Source organism: Nematostella vectensis, chromosome 12, assembly GCF_932526225.1.
Source record: "Nematostella vectensis chromosome 12, jaNemVect1.1, whole genome shotgun sequence".
Classification (NCBI taxonomy): Eukaryota; Metazoa; Cnidaria; class Anthozoa; order Actiniaria; family Edwardsiidae; genus Nematostella; species Nematostella vectensis.
In genome coordinates this window covers 14,448,127-14,463,988 of record NC_064045.1, presented here as the reverse complement: position 1 = coordinate 14,463,988, position 15,862 = coordinate 14,448,127, and the positions used below count along the sequence as shown (strand labels likewise).

General features: G+C 50.0%; 1 protein-coding gene across 1 annotated transcript in view; it reads right to left on the bottom strand.

Annotated features, from left to right (window-relative positions):
* Positions 1–15,862, bottom strand: part of LOC5520270 (signal peptide, CUB and EGF-like domain-containing protein 2) — a 28,560-nt gene that overhangs the window by 9,823 nt on the left and 2,875 nt on the right. The gene's annotated exons all lie outside the window — the stretch shown is intronic.

Below are 15,862 nucleotides of genomic sequence, written 5' to 3'. Positions count from 1 at the left end.
TACGGAAGGCTGTAAAGAACCCAAAGGCCCCAAGCACCTATATTTCCGGTGAATATGCTGTACAACACTCTTGCAATGTATTCCAACCCGCGCATTAATGGGGAGGACAATAACCTGGATCCCAGGCCTGTAATACCGTTACGCCACGCACAGCTCGCTGAGATAGACGATGAAAAAAATACAGGCCTATTTTGGGGGCCTATGGGTCCCTTGAGGGCTCGCTATGTCGCCGTGGAATCGTAACGCACGGGCGCATTGCCTTTTATTGTGTACAGGACATTAAAGTAGCGAAGAAAAAAAAGACGTTGTTTTGGGACCCGTTGTTTTTATATCATTTGAAAGGCACAGAATAAATAGAAATAACTAAAGTTTTATTTGGCGATTCTCTTTATTCTTATGGTTCGATATTATTAACCCATTGACCGGCCTAAATATCCATAAACAAAAAAGATACTGACTATGCTGACTAAGTATGTCTGTATGTCACTTTAAAAGACGTTAAAAAAAACTCAAAATAAGGGGGGATCTATGTGTGTGCTTTCCTTTTTTGGAAAATTCTGTTGTTCAAAATAGCCAAGGGTCAATCTGATATATATATTTTTGATCTTACTGAAAAGTCGAAAAACCTTAGGAACGGCTTTTTGACAAAAGTGAGTCAGACATAAATGGAACTTACTCAGCCTTTAACAAGTTGTCTACTTCACTCTTGGTTGCAAGATTTGCCTGAAAAAGGTCTAAGGATGCTGCGCACAGTTGTACTGGTGTTAAAAAAACCTTCAGTTTTAAAACAGGTCCAGCACTTATTCAAAGAAACGAGTTCAATCCACAGCCATTATTGGAATAATACAGCTAGACATATAGTGTTGGGTACAGGCCCATGATCCGCTCAACAACACGTACCAACTGATATGATATCTTACACTTTTGACCGAAAATAGGAATTTGTCAAATCTCTATATATTTCTAAATTATAGGATGGACCAAGTTACAATCTCCCAATGAGCAATTAGTACAAAAGATGTTGGTTTAGCAGTATTTTATTCAATATATCATACGATGCTGTAGTTTGGGTGCAAATGTAATATATAAATTTAGGCACTGCCTAAAAGCGGAGCCAGCAATTAACACCTTTTTGTGTGACTGATAGGGGTAGTTCTAGATCTTGGTGTCTCTAGTATCTCTAGTAGTTTTTTTAAGGAGATTAAAAATATGTCAAATTTTACTGCCATGTAATTATGAATTGTATTGGCCCCTCCAAATGGATCAAGCAAGCACTCATTCAATAATATTAAATATGCAGTATGAAAGTTAACAAAATACTAAAATTTGGTGTGAAAAAGGCTGTCAAAGTTCAAGGTGTCTTAGTTGACGAGAATGTTTTTTCAAGAGTCTAATGGTCAATTCTTATTTCCCTTTATAGAAGTTCCACTATGTATATATTTATCAAAACACCATTCTAACAAGCTTTGACCTTGTGAAGAATATATCATGGGTTTAACAGCATTCCAAAGATTTAGATGCCATACTGTAGTTCAGGGGCGGATCTAGCTTTTGCCAAGGGGGGGATTTCGCCCAAAAATTTGTGTCATTATTTTACCTTCGTAACGATTTTGGAATGAAAAGATACACTGAAAACAACAAAAAAAGAAAGCCCAAGGGGAGGTTTAAACCCCTAACCCCCCCTCCCCCCCCATAGACCCGCTACTGTAGTTTTCATGTACCACGACTGATTATTCAGAAGAATGTGTTGAAACGAAACTCTACAAATATACCTCCTGTCATGCATTACATATTGGTGCACCCACCCATTGGCCTGTTGGTTTTAGAAACCCTGGATCCACCCATACTGGCTACTCAAAAATGAATGCAATGGAGGCAAATCCTAAATTATTACTGAAAGTGCTTCATTCGAATTTCAAATTTTTAAACCAAACCATGTTCATTGACCTATGTTGGGGTTAGAGAGAAATAAGTATAACAAAAAGTCAATGAGGAGAAGAAAAAGGGAGAAATGAATGACTCTATTTGACAAAATGTGACTCTACTTTAAAAAATATATAACAATAATGCAATAATAGCTTAAATGAGCACATTCCTAATATTTTCTCCTTTCTCTTTACCTACAGGTTTGATATAAAACTGTTTTCTTTACAGATTTATTTTTGAAAAAGAACAAGTTTGATGTTGTCTTTATATAATTAAGTACCTTGCTCCAGGGGGGGAGGTGGGGGGGACTTTGAGAAACGGGAGTTTGAGAGACGGGGGTGCTCGACAGCATAACCAATTTTAACCCTAAGGGATAGCACTAAGGGCATGGTCAACAACAATTCTTACCCTTAAGAGATAGCACCTTGGGTGTGGTCAGAGGAATTTTTAACCCTGGAGAGATTAAAAAAAGCATAAAAAAAAACAACGCTGGTTTTAATTTGCTGACGGATCCTATATTGTTATGTTACCGACAATAAAGTCGAAAGTATTAACTGACCAGTTGACTTGTAGTTTATAGTAAAATACATTTCAAGCGATTTGGCCACCACTTAGCGTAAGACACCCTCAAAGATAGCAGAATCGGAAAAATCCTCCTCCCCGGGCGTGAAAACCCCTAAAAGATAGCAGAATCGGAAAAATCGTAAAACATACCCTAAGAGATAGAAGTTGGTAAGAATTTTATACCGTAAAAGATATCTTTCTGGAGATCCCCCCCCCCCCCCCCCACCCCGGACCTTGCTCTAATAAAAACCCTTCCCTTGATAGAAGTTTCATTAATGTACACTTGTATCAAAGCTACATTCTGACCAGCTTTGCCCTTGCAAAGAAATAAATGATGGATGCAACAGCATTCCAAAGATAGAATGATATAGTTAGATACACTTCAGATGACATATGGAAGATTAATATATCACTTATTACTGGTGATACTCCATCACCAAGGAAATTAAAATCCACAAATATACCTCCAGTCATGCATTAGACATTGGTGCACCCACCCCTGTAGGATGGTGGCCTGCTGTTTTTTTTTTTTATAGAAACCATGGATCCACATATGCTAATGCTACTCCAAAATTAAATGCAAGGAGGAGAACAAATTGGTTGAAAATGTCTAGTTCAAACCTATTACCTATTTTAATTTATTTAGGGTACAGAAAGGAAACAGCAAATAATATCAATAGTCACAAGAGAGAGAGAGAGAGAGGAGAGAGAGAGAGAGAGAGAGAGAGAGGAGAGAGAGAGAGAGAGAGAGAGAGAGAGAGAGAGAGAGAGAGAGAGAGAGAGAGAGAGAGAGAGAGAGAGAGAGAGAGAGAGAGAGAGAGAGAGAGAGAGAGAGAGAGAGAGAGAGAGAGAGAGAAAGAGACTGACGTCGCAGCCTGCGATACGGGCGGTTAGACCTCGCCCACGACCATCGCAACAACCCGCGCCTCGCGGTGAAGGCTCAAACCTACCACCACTACCTCTGCATACCAGCCGAGAAGCCGATAGAGGAGTGTAGGCCCTCCGAGCTGGGGCACAAACTCGACCGTCTCGCAGAAGTAATCATCATTGACGAATGCTGTAAGATACAGAATAAAGTGCTACGCGCCATCCTAGGGTATCTCGCCACGCGGCCGTGTCAGGTAGTGTGTTGTGGCGACTATGGGCAGGCCCCATGGACTATGGTCAGGCCCCTCTTTATCTCCCCAGGGCGGGCCTCACGATATGCTCAAGGAGTGGGCACAAGGGAACATCCGCTGGTTCGAGTCCGACTACCGCTGCCTGTGTGAAGACTGCGGAAAGCCGTACAGTACATGCGACTGCGACTCTGCCGCGCCCTCCTCCAGGCTCCACGACATAAAGGGCCGGATTTGGTGTCAGCCAGATTCCCAGGATGGGTTGGCGTTCGACGCGGCGATCGAGCAGGCCCACCCAAGCGATATGTGGATGTGCTCGACCAACAAGATGGGGGCTCTCGTTCAGCAGCGATTGGTAGAGCACCACAGGAAAAACTACCCCCGATTGCCAGCAACCATCCGCTTTGACCCCGATCCTAGCGTCGCGCATCATTATCGCTAGCAAGGGCAGCCAGTGCCCGTGCCAGGCAAAAGGGGTGAGAAGGTCGACGCTTACAAAGGCACGGTAGTCGAGGTTCCTCTCGACGCGGTCCTTAACGGGCTTCCCCTCGAGTGAAAATACGCGGGCTGGCGAACCGTCCACCGGGTGCAGGGGAAGACTATCCAGACTCCAAGACGTCTGTTTATCATAGACCACAGCTTAGAGGGCTGGATCACGAATGCTGTATACACCGGCATCTCCCGCGTGCGGCACGCCGACCAGATAGTCCGCGTGATCCCCCCCCCGATACCACCCCCGGTGCCTTGGTTCACACAGGACTGCAAGCTACGCCCAGTGAAGAGCTCATTATAGCGCGAATCAAGCGATACGCTATAGACGACAGACAAAAGGGTTGCACAAAGTAGACGGGATCGCACCACGTTCTGACGGTACACCACGTACTCGGCATGATTGCTGAAGCGGAAAAGAAGTGCACGGTCTGTGGCGCTTAGCTTCTGCTTCAGGGGTACACCAAGAGCCATCCCCAATGCTTCAGTATCGACCGGCTGGACGACAGTCAGGGTCACTACAAGTGGAATGTCAGATTCACGTGCCTTAGCTGCAATAGAAAGCACAAGCGCTGATCACGCCAGCGTGGCGCTACGCAACTGCGAACGCGTGAAGCCGTGCTTAGAGTACGCCGTGTAATACAACACTGGCTGTCCGGGCTCCATGACCCTCTTTAGTATTGGGTATGCCTTGCCTGTCCACCAAGGGTCCGTCGCTCGCCGTCGGCCCTTGCCCTGAAGGTGTTCCTCGTTTACGGCGATGTACACCTCCGTTCCGACCTCTAAGGGGGGCTTTTCGGCTTTGAGAGGCACGCGCCTCAGCTTTATGGCGTCTTTAGGCGCAAAGCCAGTCATGCGAGTCTTCGTTGCGTTTATGTCCGAGATGACGATTGGCAAAGCAGTAACCCACTCGCGGTTTGAGGACTTTAGGCCATGTGAGAGGTCCCTCTGCATAGATGTCAGCGTGTTCGCGGGAGACGAAGGCCGCGCTCTTAGTCCTCAGTGGGCGGGCGGCTTTATATCGTGAAGCAACGTCAACGACAGTCAGGGCATACTTGTACCCGCGGTCGGTTGGCAAGAATAGCAGGTCCGACTGGTGGATACGGTTTGATATCTGCTCCGAGAAGTGGGCGTAGGTAGTCGGAGGAGGGGGTGTCTGTGTGTAGCCCCCGACGGGCTGCGAGCTTACCCACTTGCGCACTCGATCTATGGAGGCTGAGCCCTTCGGAAGTTTGGCATGCAGAGCGGTCACTCCCTGGTAGCCACCTCTGGCGTAGTATATAGGACGAAGGAACGCATCGAGTTCTTCGTCGGACATGCGCTTCGCCGCCATTACATGTCGGAATGTACTGCAACAGGTGTATTAGTCTCCAACAGGCGGTTGCCGTCTGCTCGGGTAGTGCCTAGGCGGACTTTCTGAGGTCGGTAGGCCCTCGGAGAACGACATTGGCGAATCTCTTAACGCACTCCCTGTCTGCGCGCCACAACTCGAGGCTTCGGTTAGCAATGTCACCAAAGCTACATAATCCACCCATCGACGGCACCTTCGGTGTCACTCGCTTAGCAGCGGCTGCTACCTCGTGCATAGCACTCCACAACTGGTCTGCAATCATCTTATACGTATACGTATACGTATACGCAGACGTATACGCGCAGTATGGAAAAAGGCCGCCTAGATGCAGCGCCGGGACGGCAGCTGCGGCGCCGGAACGGCAGCTGCATCACAGCAAGCGGCTAGCTGTGTAGCCGATGGCGAGAGCGCCGGCGCCAATGTACGCCAACTCGGCGTTTTTCTGCGTTTTGCTGGGGATGTAGTAGTCGGACAGCTCAGGAGCCGGCATCGACTCTGGAGATTGTTTTGGTCGGGTCTGGTTGTAGAGTTTGAGCGCGTAGTCAGTGTCGGTGAAGTTTTGCTTTGCGAGGGCCCCTCTCTCGCGACTTTGAGCTTGCCAATCAAGGATTTTTTGTCGCGGCTGTTGGTAGCGTCCATAGTCTTGTTGGTATTTCTCTAGGGCCTTGTCGTGCCTCTCCTTCTCAGCTAAGGCAGGGATCTCATCGTTCGACAGGAACTTTGCGAGGTAGTTGCCACCAACGAATGCAGACGCGTTTAGGACGGCGCCACCAACCAAAATTGCGATGGAGGCCATCGAGTAGTGTGTGTGTGCTTCGCACACTTCACGTGCTGTGTGTACGTGTACATACATGAACACGAGTCTAATACACGGCCTACACATGTAGTAGTGTGCCACAGTACACTACTACATGGGCAGGATCTTCTGGTCCTCAAGGTAACCCTTCAAAGCGACAGCAACTGCAACGGCGGCAGTCATTTTTGCGTAGTCCATGGCGTTCGCGGAGGGGTCTTTGGTGAAGTCTTCGCGAAAGACCTTGCGCCCAACCCAGCCGATACCGGCGACGAGGTCGGTTATGACTGCGGCGTCGGTGATGGTCTTTGTAATCTTGCTTTGCTGCGTCGTCGACATATATATGCGTACACGCGTATGATGCACGGACGTGCGGATATGGGTGGGGCCCTTGTGTTTAAATGTCTGTGTTTAAGGGTCGCGGATGGTTCGAGGATCGTGATTCTCTCCACTAACGCCGAAGGCGTACGTGCAGGTTCATGAGCAGTTTTTTTATGATGCTCATCAGCAGCTTGTTTGTCAGGTTCCGCTGACCCGTTTGCCGTTCCGGCAGGCTGGGCACTAGTACTACCTTGAGGTCTCTCCATTTGTGGTGCAACTACTTGGTTGCTGAAGAAGTGGCAAGCTTTCAAATGAACGTCTATTCTAGGTGGCAGACTCGCCAGTGTGCGTACCCTTCGGGGGGCAAAGCACTGGTGGGTCCGCGACTGCTACCTCGTGTTGGCACCGCGTGTCAGCGCTTGCCGTTCCGGCGGTGTTCACATGGCGTGCTACGTGTAACGCCCCGACGGCTAAAGCCATCAAACGACCGCAGCGTAGAGACAGGCTTCCGCACAATGTGCGGAGCTCGTTGTTGATGATGTAGTCGGACACTAGGTCATTGTGGAGATCGACCACACTGTCTATCGGCAGCGCCATGCCTACTAGCTTGGTCGTAAGCTTCAGAAAGCTGTCTGCCAGGGCGTCTGTAGTCCGGCTGGTTAGAGCGGTCTCGTATCGCTTCTCGTACTTCCTCACCTCCTCGGCGCTCATGCGTTTGACGTCGTCGTGAGTCAGGGCCTTGCCTACCATTTCTCTCAACTTCCCCGAGGCTACGAGAATCGCGAGTTTCTCCCTCGCGTCTGCTATCTCAGTTTGCTCACCCCCGGTAGCCGTCCCGGCTGGCTGCGCCGAGCAGCCCAGCGACTCGACGGCCGGGAGGCCGGCGGCGTCCCCCTCAAGAAGACTTTCAAAGTATTCGTCGCTCATCATGCACCCTAGGGTGTAACACGTGTGTATATATACGTATACGTATTCACGAGCCTTGAGGGCGGTGTGTTCAATGCGTATATATATACGTATACGTGGGTGGTGGTTTACTGCGCTTACCCTTCAACTAGGGCGATGGTATAAGGGTGACGCAAGCAAAACTCTAACTTCGAGAACTTTTTTGTCTTGAGGGTCTCATGTACTCTTTCATCTTCTCTTCTGAGAGCTCCGCGCCGTAGTCATGCAGGATAGCTTTCATGTCCGCCTTGCTCGGCGTATAGAAGACCACCAAGGCCGCGATGTTCTCACGGAACGGCTTCGTGATGCTGGTGAGCTGCTGCGTGATCACCCACACGCTAATACCCACGTGGCGCGCGCTGAACGCCAAGTTGACGAGCTGGTCAGAGCGCCTCTTTACGTCTTTCGAGGCCGCACAGTCGTCGAGTATGATTAGCGTATGAGTGCCTTCGAAGACAGCGGAGACAAACCTCAGCAGTATGTCGATCTGACCCGCCTCAGGTGTGACGACAAACAGACGATTGTCGCCCTCGCCGAAGCCGTCGTATGTTTTGTTGTAGACAAAGGTAGGGCACACGAGTACGATGTAGTCAAACTTGTCTACATCAAACGATGTAGTCAAACTTGCCCCGGAAAGGGCCGCGCAGCCGGTCCACTATGAATCGGGTCTTCCCGCATGACGTCGGGCCCACGATGAGAGCGTTAAATGGGATGTTTTTCGGGTCCATACCGCTTGCCTTTCCGGCGCAGAGCTTCGCGCAGAAACACGTTTCGGTGTCTGTGCTGAGTATTGTATGGACTCTAGCTGTCCGTTCATAAGGTTTATTTGGGCGTCGGCCACCACAAACACGTGACAGTTTACGGTATCCTGGCCGCTTGCCGTGCGTTTTATCTCGAGATGCACACCGTCGCGGGTATTGACCAATCGGAGACCACCCCCATGGATAGCACTGTCGTCCGTCGTTCAAAGATCTATCCACAGAGCGAACTGGTTATCGCCATAGAACGACTTTGGGCTGACTGCCGGGGCGGCAGGCGCTCCGCTGTGCACCCCCGGGGAGGGGCGGACGAACCACCTTTTCGCCTCCCTCCATAAGTCCGTGGGGCGCAGTCACTGGCTGAAGACCTTGTTTGGCATGCCGTCGATTGTAACGCGAACGCTCTTGATGTCGGGGTACACGAACTTCTCAGAGTCGCGAGCCCCTGCCGTGTATGGCTCCACAAAGAGGAGCAACAGACCACTCATTGACCTTCGCGGCAGGTTGACACTCTCGTTGATTATGCTGTCCGTCCCTTTGCTAATAACGAAGGTCTTGTGAAGGTTCACTTGCTCGTAGAATAACGTTGTGCCGTTTTGGTAGGCGGCGGCTGCAGACCGGGCGAGGTTGTCGTCCCTCAGGCTTTCGTATTCCAGCACTAGATTTTTGATGCCATAAGATAATTTGGTAGCATCGCTTCCGACTACTATCTGGTCAACCGTTGCGAGCGTGATCTCGAAGAGCAGCGTCTCGGAGAGCGCCCTTGGGTACAGTACACCGTGGTCCGTCAGCAGAGGATGGTCTAGTGGGATGGTGTACTTCGAGCGTTCTCCTTGGCGTTACTAGTCGCTTTATCGCCAGCCTTGGAGCGAAGCTTGCGCATGTTTTCTGACTGTATGCCCTGCTCCATGCGGTCCTCTCTCTCGACCTTGGACAGGTAAAGCTCCTCATACGTCTTGAAGACATCGTAGCGGCTGGTGTCCTGGAGCGTTTCTCCTGCAAACGTGATTTTCAGGCGGCTCACGAGATTTCGGCCGACGTTGTTCACGACGGTGTTATTTGCTTGGCCTGAGATGGAGAGATCGAAACAGAACCTCAAGGAGCCAGGCACGAGCGTGACGCCTTCCGATAGCTTTGGGACCGCCACATATAGCGTCTCGCCGGGGGAGGCCGTCGACGGGTTGAGAGTGACCCGGTGAACAGTTCTCTCGGCTTTCAACCCCAGAGGAGTTCTGGGTGTTCGTTGGGGGTCAAGTTTATCGCTGACTGACATTTCTAGTAGTACGAAGTCACGTGGCTATGGTGCGGACTGTTAGACATGTCTAATATAGCGTAGCATGAGCTATGCGCACGCATCATGGATGATGTTGACGTTGACATTGAAGATACCTTGCCGGGTGCGTCCGCCGATCGCGGAGCGGGGGACGACGAGACGACGCACCTTATCCCGTTTGACCCCGACGATGGGGGGTCGATCCCAATGACGAGCACGTCATCGCAGGGGGCCGGACGCAAACGACCGCTGAAACCTCGTTCACCACAGAGGGTGCAGCGACGAGACTCGGTCTCCAGTCCCTCAGGGAGAAATACCCAGACCTTAACGAGAATCTTATACGGTGCCCGTCAGACCAGAGGGGCAAGACGCTAATACAGCTTCGTAACCTCGACAAAGGAGATTGGACTAAACCAAGACAGCTGTTCAATGAGAACGGGGGCGTTCGACAGGACGTTGCGAAGCTGAAAGGCTTCAAGCTGGCGAAGGGGTCTGTGGCAGAGATAGACGCGGTCATCCAAGAGAACACAGAACGAGTCCAAGAGCTGCAAGGGGTGGTAGCCACAGACAGGGAGACCATCGACGACCCTAACACGTCAGAGAGTCGCCGCCAAGAGGCTCGTGAGCGCAACGAGGAGAGGCTATCCGAGATTGACGAACTAGAACGCGAAAACCAAGAGCTCGAGAACCAAAAGCCGCTAAGAGAGCGCATCAAAGCCATCTTCAAAAAGTACGGCTTTACCGTCACCGCTATTGGGTTGGCCGTAGCGACGACGATCGCGGCCATTGTGACGTCGCTCGGCAGGTCGCTCTCCTCCGTGGCCAGAGGGGTCGGTAACGGGCTTAAGGCTATCGGGAAAAAGCTAGGCGATCTTCTCCCTGGGCTCGTAGGCAGCATCGCGAACTTCGTGTTTAAGGCTGCAGGGGAAGCGATGAAATTCCTTGGCAAAAATGCGTGGCTGCTCATTCTAGTCGTAGCCGCGTTCTTGGTTCGTCGAATGCAAAGCAATCGTCGGAACAAGTAATACGCCGCGGCCACCGCGAGTGCCGACAACCCCGCCTTGAGGGCGGTGTGGTCACTCTTTTCGCCCGGTCCGGGTGCGCCTGCCGTTCCGGCGGCAGTCATGCTATGCGCAGCATGCATACGTGGAGAGGGGGCAGGCGCCGCGCCCTCTGCGTGCACTTTCGCAGGTGCGAAAGCCTTGCTTCGCCGCCGGAACGGCACGCGGTCGGTCCCCGGATCAGTCACGTGTTGCACCCTAGGATGCCCACTGGCCATGTTATGAGCACCAACTGGCTTTGTCTCGGTGTTGATCGCGTTTGCGCCGAGCGTCATGGGGTCTGTGGCTTTCTGCTGTTTATTGTTGTAGCCCACGACGCTTTGCGTGTTTATCACCAGATCGCTCGGCATCAGCCACACTCCTGGTGCGACCGCAAGACTCAGTCTCACCTTGGCCTCCTGCACGGCTAACTGGTACCTTTGCACGCTTTGAGCGATGTCGTTTTCTATGATCGCGTCTTCAAGCAGCTTCGTGAACTCCGCCTGAGCCTCCATGGCCGGCCCACCGGCCCCCGCGATGCAGGAACGAACGTTTACCTGTGCGCCAAGCACTGTGTAGACGAACGCCTCGACCGAGCGATCGAGTCTTCCTAGCCCTGCTTTTGTCAGCCCCGCAAACCAGCTATATTGCACGCCCCCGTGGTCGTCGTTGCGTATGAAACCCACCTGCTTCCCACTATTGTACGTCCCACCTTCGTCGCTAAACAGATTGAGGTGGCTCGGGTACTCGTCCGCCGCCGTGTCGTAGTTTCGATACCCCTCCCCCGGGTAGAACACAAACACATCGCCTAGCCCGTGGTTCCGCCCGCCTTTCCATCGGAAGTCCGGCTTACGCGGCAGACCGACTTCTATGCATAGACGCTCAAAAGCGGCTTTCTTGTAGGGGTTATCTTTTTGCGTGAACGGGCTGTCGCCAGGCAGGGGGGAGCCGAGTTTGTAGAATATCCTCCGCGTGGTAAAGTAGACGTGAAACCTTAGAAATCCTCTGATGACAGAGGGGAGTGTGGCGAAAGCTGGGTCGGTTAGGGACACCCCGCACCCGGCGGTTGCGCACCAGACCGCAAAGTTGAGTTGCTGTGGCCAGTACCCATAGGAAGGCTTCGATAGCCACCGGCGAGACTCCTTAGCGAACTTGTGCGAGACTACTGTCTCTTTGAATATGTCTCGGACCCTAGTCGTGAATGATTTGTCCTCAGCCACGTGTATCTCTAGCTGCGTGAGTAGTGGGGGGATTTCCGAGGCCGTGCTCTCCACGGGGGTCGCGGGCACGGCGTAGAGGAGCTTTTGCCCGAGGGTCAGAGACCTAGGAAAACCGGGTTTTGCGTGTTTGACTTGTTCGGCTATAGCGTGTTTGATATGTTCGGCTATAGAGGCTCCCACCGCAGTTGCCGCCTTTTTCGTCTCTTCCGCCCCACGAAGGGGGGCCGCCTCCTCGTTCAGCATCCGCCAGCCTTCCCAATCCATGCTCAGTCCTGTTAAACACGAGGCGTGCTGTGTTCAACACAATGGTGGTCCTACATATTGTGCTCACCAAAGGCGAACAGACGCTCTTCTTCGAGCGGCCGATAAGGCGCCCACGCTTGGGGGGCCCCACTTAAGGTGGCTTTGCCGAAAATAGAGGCCCTCTACATCTGCTGCGATATCGTAGACCGCACGCAATGCCTCTCCTTAGGCGAGCCTTCAAACGTTCTCGCTTGCCTAGAAACCCGCGGGAGGCCGCACGAGAAAGTCGTTTATGGACCCGACATCCCCGTTTGTGCCGCAGCATCTTCCTCTGAGTTTGTCTCGAGTATCCAAATATGGATCAGGGATGACCGTGGTAGACGGGTGGACTTTAAGGGCAAGCCTGTTCGCCTTGTATTAGAGCTAACCTAGGTCCGACATAGCAAGCATGGCAAACAGCGACGTTAGCAGTGGTGCCTATACCCCTCGTTTCCCAGTGTTTGCCCCCCGAAGGCTACGCACATGACGCCTGCCGTTCCGGCAAGCATCGGCGGCGACGTGCAAAGCTTCCGACTCCAGAAAATATGTGACACTCAGGCTGTTCTAGACATCGAGATAACGCATCATCGACAGGTGCGGAAAAAGTATAAGCGCGCCTTTACCGTTACCCATGCTGTGTCTGTGGCATCCGGCATCGCTGCAGGGGCGCTTTCCAGCGCCGGGGTAGGGGTCTCTTTGAGTGGGATAGGGGTTTTGATCGGCGTTCCGCTGGCAGGGGTCGCTGGGCTGGTCGGTGTCGCGGGCGCAGGGATAGTCTCTAGGGGTCTTACGAGCAAGGTGGCTAAACACGAAGACACGATGGTTTTAGCGGAGAGTAAGAAAAACTCGATCAGCGAGCTGGTCTCTAAGGCTCTGCAAGATGGGGATATCTCAGACGAAGAGTTTCGGCTAATACTTCGGGAACAAGAGAGATACTACGCGCTCAAGGCCACTATCAGAGCTCGACACGGCCTCGCATCGCGTGAGAAAAAAAGCAAGAAAGGGCCCTCCCTGGAGACGCGCGAAAAGATGAAAAAGAGACTGCGAGAAATTCGCGAGGAGTTCGGGAGCGAGGTGTTCAAGTAAAGCTCAGGTTTAAACACCACGAAAGTGGCTTTGAATTTACGGCCGAAAAACTGTCATTCCGCGCTCCGTAGGGTGGCGGCCCAACCCAATGCTATATATATATACACGTGTTTGCATGGCCGACCTTTAGCCACCCGCAGTAATCTTTTCCGCACTTCATCCTTCGAATGCTATGCACATGCTATATACATATATATATACTACAGGACAGACGGGGGTCTAATTGCAAGGTTCCCACCAGTTTCTATGAAAGGCCCCAGTCCCGCCGTAGATCAATGATTGCTAACCATTGCTAATTATTTATCTACGCGAAGTGGTCCCGACGTAGATTAGTAATTGCCAATTATTTATCTACGCGAAGTGGTCCCGACGTAGATTGACAATTAGCAATTATTAATCTACGCGGGGCCTCATCTGCATGAGACGGGGCTGGGGGGCTCGGAGGGGCGCGGCGCGCCTCCCAAGCCTAAAATGGGGTTGGAGGGGTGTCGGACGGGTCCAGCGCACCTCCCAAGCCTAAAATGGGGCTGGGAGGCCCGGAGGGGCCCAGCGCACCTCCCAAGCCCAAAATGGGGCTAGGAGGCCCGGGGGGCGTTTCGGTGTCTATGTAAGTCCCCAGTCCCCTCCCTCTTATTCTTCTGACGATACCTCGATTTTACGATACATTTTCTTTCTCCCGAGGCACATCTTTAAATCCAGGTTCCACTCTATTGTATATTCGGATCCGTTTATTCTACATAAACAGCACACAAGGTGTGAGGAGTGACTTGCACCAGTTTATTGGAGACGATGTTACAATTGCGAATGTAATAATATACAAACATGTTCAGGTATTAACTAGAAGAAAACTTGGGGGAACCCAGAAAAAACGACGCGTTGTGCAAAACTGTTAAGGTCAAGTGAAAGACAAATGTAATTAGCTAAATATATAGGCATGAGTGAACCTCTAGGGAACGCGCAAGGCGCGAATTCTGAATGCCCAACATAAACACATTTATATCATAGTTTGGATTATATAGTATAAGCGTATTTTAAGCCCTGGTTGTTTTACCTTGTATAAAGTATAAAGTTACGAGGTATAATACGTTTGAACTTAGCCTGAAAGTTAGTTAACATTGCCTTAAATGCACCATTTCAGCCCAAAACACCAAACTCGCCAATGTTAGATGTTTTGGTAAAATTTTGACGTCATCTAGCTGATTATGTGACCTTCGCGAAAAAATATTTTAAAAAAACTCTCCGCCGGTGGATACGTAGGGACAAACAAAATAGCACATGCACAAAAATTGCGGCAGGTCACGTGACTTATAAAAATATTCAATATCTCGTTAAGATTTGGGGAGTTAAAACGCTATCATATGACACACAAAGACAATACTTTTTTAGCGAAGCGGGAAGGCAAAAGTTTATTTTGTCACGGCCATAGTTGGCATTCCACACAAGAAAACATTACGAAAATATTAAGGCCATCGACTTTCCCCATCTCACCGAAAATAATGAATTAAATCGATGTTTACACATTTGCAATTTTTTTTTTTTACATTTAAAATTTATTTATTTATTTTTTATTACATGAATAAGAAAATTACGAATACACTCGACAAATTGCAGGGACACCACAACAGCTATAGGCCAATCACTGATCCTCCTAGTTCTCCTTTGCCGCTTACTCCTTCTTTGTAGCGAACATCCTGTATTTAGCGACGATCATTCCACTCCATGTATTGGATTTTATCTTGCATTGCTTCATTTTGCTGCTCCTGTAGCTTTTCCATGGAGCACTCTTCTTGTTCAGCTTTTTCATCACATAGAAGTCTTACAAAGTCAGCGTGTTTTACTTCGAGCTCTTTCCAAGCAACATCAAGTTCGTCATAACAGTTTTCGACAACCTCGACCTTTCTCTTCAACCTAATTGAATTCATCAGGCTGTCGTTTTTTCTTTCGTATTTGGCCATGGCATCCCTTTTAGCCGTCCTCGCTGCTGTTTCTATTGCCTTGTCCATTCTGTAATGTTGCAACAAGACAACAGGAAAACGAGTTTGATAACAACGCTCACGTTGGCCTCTAATGTGAGCAACTTCGCATTCGACGAGATAAACTCCTGACATTACTTCAGCGGTCAAAAACACTTAAGGACTACCTTCCAGGCAGAACAGCTTGGCAAAAGATTGTGGGATGCAGCACATAATTCGCCGCTTTAGCCGAAACGTGTGTCAGCCTACATACACCTTTTGCTGTTCAATAACGGGAAAGGGACATTCATTTGTGCCAAAAGTTACATCGATAACGTGTATTGTACGTTTATCAACATCGCACGAAACATCCTTAGCGTGACTCGACTTCCAAAAACAATTATTGAATATGCGCGAACATTCAATAGCATCAACGGAAAATCAATAACGCAATTGGACATTCATTCTAATGGAATGAACATACTTTTGCATGCAATCGAAAATTCAATTACTCGTTTGGACAATCAGTAGCGTTTATTGACAATCAGTTATAAAAAAAATTAGAAAATTCATTAGGCAATCAATAAGCCTTTTCAGACAATCATGTTCATCAATGTGACATTCACCAATGTGGTTTGACGACCATTTATCCGATTTAAGGTAATTCCCTTGAATTGCACTGCGCACCCCTTCTGCGCTGTTTGTTAGAATTTTCCGGTATTAAGTGCGCGCGCGCGCCACGTTGTA